Genomic DNA, 4,217 nt, shown 5'->3' with positions numbered 1-4,217 from the left:
GTCTCCAAAAATAGTAAAGTTTTTAAAACCCGAGTTCAATTCTTCCACCCTTCTCAGAGAGCACGACAAGGTACCGAGAATATCTCGACCGCACGGTAAAGCCTGGCAAGCTACCCGTGCTGTATTTGATATGTCAAACACAATAACAATAAGTGTCACAATAGAGACGTTACTGGGCCCACTCGAGCAAATCAATGAACAACAGGAGGACAGTGCTATAGTGCTTTTAAAATTTTAAAGTTTATTGGACTTTTTTATCTGCTAAATATCCAATACTGTGGCAGGAGCAAATAGAACTAAGAAAGCATATCTAGAATCAGTATAGATATTTACTCTAAGTTCTTTAGTCAATTAGCAAGCTTGGGTAAGAGCAATTAGCTCTTAAATCTGAAGTTTCCTTGGATAAGGCTCTGACTTCCATGATCCTGGTCAGCTAATGACAGCATATGCAGCTTTTTGATTCTCTTTATAAACTAGGTTGGAACCATTAGTTAACGAAGTTGGGTCTGAATTATTAAAGAGGGGCAATGTTTATGTGTTTATTTATTAAAAAATTTTTTTAGACATTCTCCCCTAGTCAAGCTGGTTCTCACAGAGACAGAAAACGCTGGACTTTTTTCCTTTCTCATTCTAGTGTAAACAAAAAGAACAACAGCAAATTGTTCAAGGTCTATCAGTGGGTCCTAAAGAGGGGGCATCTTTTAAATCAGACCTCAGATAATATAGTTCTTTGTAGAACTAGAGTCTTCACCTTTGTAAAACTAGAGTCTGATTTACTTATAAAGACAATTTTCTCTTTACTTTTATCTTTCATTTTCCAAATACAAACTTGGCTCATTATTCTGCATCAACAGCAAGATTGTATATTTTCCTATTTAGAGTACATTGTTGTTTGCTGAAAGGTTCTGGCAATGGTAAATATAGGGCATGATGCAAGGAGAATTTCTAGGTTTTAGGGATTTTCTCTTGACACAGAGCAGGGTCCAGGCAAAGGTGGCAGATATTGACATTTCTTGTTTTTCATAGTGGGATGTTTCCTGTTCTCCTTTGAGCAGGCAGGCTTTTCAGGGGCTCCCTGGGGTTTTTAAGGCACTCATAATGATAACTTATTATTTGGACCTGCCCCTTTGGTTAAACTGATCACTTTGGACACTCAGTTTACTTGGAGAGGGTTTTGGGGAAGAGGAAAGACTTTCTTTCTGAATTTTCGCAGAGCAAAACAACACTCTTGAAGGTGTTCCATGCTGCTTTCTTCCTCCTGCGCAACGCAGGTGCCAGGTCGTTTGTCATGTTGAGTTCTCGACCTAGGTACACGTAACTGCTGCATTCGTAGATGATCGTTCCATTGAGAGTGAATGGAACATCAGGAATGAGTCTGTTTCTCATGAACATTGTCTTTATGAGATTCAGCTGCAGTCCGACCTTTCCACACTTACAGTCAAAGTCAGCCAGCATTTGTGCTGCTTGGCTAATGTTTGGTGTTATTAGAATGATGTCATTAGCGAAGTGGAGGTGGTGTAGTTGCTGACCCATCTATCTTCACTCCCATTCCTTCCCATTTCAGTCATCACATGACGTTCTTGAGGGCAGCACCAAAGAGTTTTGGTGAAATGGTGTCACCCTGCTGAACCCCTCTCTTGACATCAATGATCACTTTCTTGTAGAAAGGTGAGATCCTGGTAGTGAATCTGTAATACAGCTCACAGAGGATCCTGATGTATTGAGTTTGAACGCCCTGTTTGGCTAGGGCTTCAATGACCACTTCAGTCTCAAGAGAATCAAAAGCCTTCTTTAAATCTATGAATGTTAGACAGAGTGGAATCTTGAACTCCTGAGAAACCTCAATGAGCTTGGTTACCATGTGGATATGGTCAATCATGCTGAATCCTTTTTGGAACCCTTATTGCTCGCATGGTTGTCTTTCATCTAGTCTTCTGCCAATCCTATTCAGGATGACTGAGTGAACAGCTTGTAGACGATGGACAACAGGCAGATCAGGTGATAGTTGCCAATGTCGTGGATGTCTCCCTTCTTGTACAGTCGAACAGTCAGGGGATATGTTTCTATTTCCTCATGTCCTCCTTTATTTTGTGGAGTAGGTTTTTGTAGTTTTCTTTGTAGAGCTCCTTTACCTCCTTAGTTAGACTGGTTCCGAGGTATTTGATTTTTTGGGGCACAATTATGAACAGGATTGCTTTTTTCATGTCACTTTCCTCTCTCTCACTAAGAAGCTTATGCACTGCAAAAGATACAGTGACCAAAATACAAAGACAATCTACAGAATGGGAAATGATATTCACCCAATACCCATCTGATAAGGGGCTCATGTCAAGGATATACAAGGTACTGGTTGAACTCTGCACGACAAAAACATCCAACCCCATCAGAAAATGGGGCGATGAAATGAACAGAAACTTTCTCAAGGAAGAAATAAGAATGGCAAAAAGGCACATGAAAAAATACTCTTCATTACTAAACTTCAGGGAGATGCAAATCAAAACAACTATGAGATACCACCTCACACCACAAAACTGGCGCACATCCAAAAGAACAAAAGCAACCAGTGTTGGCGTGGATGTGGGGAGAAAGGGACCCTTCTATACTGCTGGTGGGAATGCCAACTGGGTCAGTATTTTTGGAAAACAGTATGGATGACTCTCAAAAAATTAGAAATTGAGTTCCCATTTGATCCAGCAATACTATTCCTGGGAATATATTCCAGAAAGGCAAAAAAGTATAGTCGAAGTGACATCTGCATTCGTATGTTCATTGCAGCACATTTACAATAGCCAGAATCTGGAAAAAACCCGAGTGCCCAACAACAGATGAATGGTTAAAGAAACTTTTGGTACATCTATACAATGGAGTACTATGCAGCTGTTAGAAAAGATGAAGTCATAAACTTTGCATATAAGTGGATCAACATGGAAAGTATCATGCTAAGTGAAATGAATCAAAAAGAGAGAGACAGACATAGAAAGATTGCACTCATTTGTGGAATATAAAGTAACAGAATGGGAGACTAGCACCCAAGAATAGTAGAGATAAGTACCAGGAGGTTTGCTCCACGGCTTGGAAGCTGGCCACACATGCTGGTCTCACAGGCAGCTCAGATAGAGAAGGGAATACCAAATAATGTCTGTTTGGAGGACCCACTCTGGATGGGAGATGCGTGCTGAAAGTAGACTATAGATTGAACACAATGGCCACTCAGTACCTCTATTGCAAACCACACCACCCAAAAGGAGAGAGAGAACAAAGGGAATGCCCTGCCACAGAGGTGGGGTGGGGTGGGGAGATGGGGTGGGGGATGGGAGAGATAATGGGATCATTGGTGGTGAATGGGCACTGGTGGAGGGATGGATATTTGAGCATTGTATGACTGAAACCCAAGCACTAAAATTTGTAAGTCTATAACTGTACCTCATGGTGATTCACTAATAAAAAATTTTTTAAAAAAGAGATATTAACAACTAACAATAAAATATAATGGTTACAAAAAAAAGATTCTTCTAACTTTCAGAGAGCAACTGTATTGTCCTATGATGTTTGCTCAAATCTCTGCATTTTAGAGCCTAATCAAAGGGGAAACTTCTAAGGGGCAAAATAAATAAGCACAAAATATTGTTAATTATGTTGGGTCCTCCAAGATCTAGTATCTAACCAGTTTAATTGAAGTTTCACCCTCTCCCAAAAGTGAAAATTCATTTTATTTTAGTTGTTTGGGAATTTTGAAATTTTTTATATATTGCTTCAGTTCACTAATTTTGTTTCTTTAATTTATAGTTTGTGTAACATGGTTATGGTAGTATTAATGTTTGCAATATTGATATACAAAGTTGCTGCCTCCACTACCATCATAGTACCTATGACCCTACACCATTGTCCTTATGTCCCCCCGGTCAGATCTTCATCTCCTTCCATCAGTCCCCAAACCGTCTATTAATCAGTTTTGTAATTTGAGACCAAGAGTTTGTTCTTATTTGATACTGAGTATTCCCTTGTTCTGTCTCTATATTCTGCAGATGAGTGAAATGATTTGGTATTTATCTTTCTCCCTCTTTTCCATGATATTTAAATGAATATGATATCCTACATTTTCAACTAAGGAATCTGGAGTTCCTAGTCAGGAAAGTGAAGTAAGTCATACAGCTTATAAGTTAGACCTCTTTCCTTCCAAACCAGATGTTAACTTTAAAAGAATCCTACATTTCTTT

General features: G+C 39.3%; 1 pseudogene; it reads right to left on the bottom strand.

Moving 5' to 3' along the window:
* Nucleotides 1-561: 561 nt before the first annotated feature.
* LOC130026725 (uncharacterized) lies at nt 562-680 on the bottom strand (annotated as a pseudogene).
* Nucleotides 681-4,217: the final 3,537 nt, after the last annotated feature.

Source organism: Sorex fumeus, unplaced genomic scaffold (assembly GCF_029834395.1).
Source record: "Sorex fumeus unplaced genomic scaffold, SorFum_2.1 ptg000034l, whole genome shotgun sequence".
Lineage (NCBI taxonomy): Eukaryota > Metazoa > Chordata > Mammalia > Eulipotyphla > Soricidae > Sorex > Sorex fumeus.
Note: the sequence above shows the minus strand (reverse complement) of the source record. Positions and strands in the feature narration are given on the sequence as shown.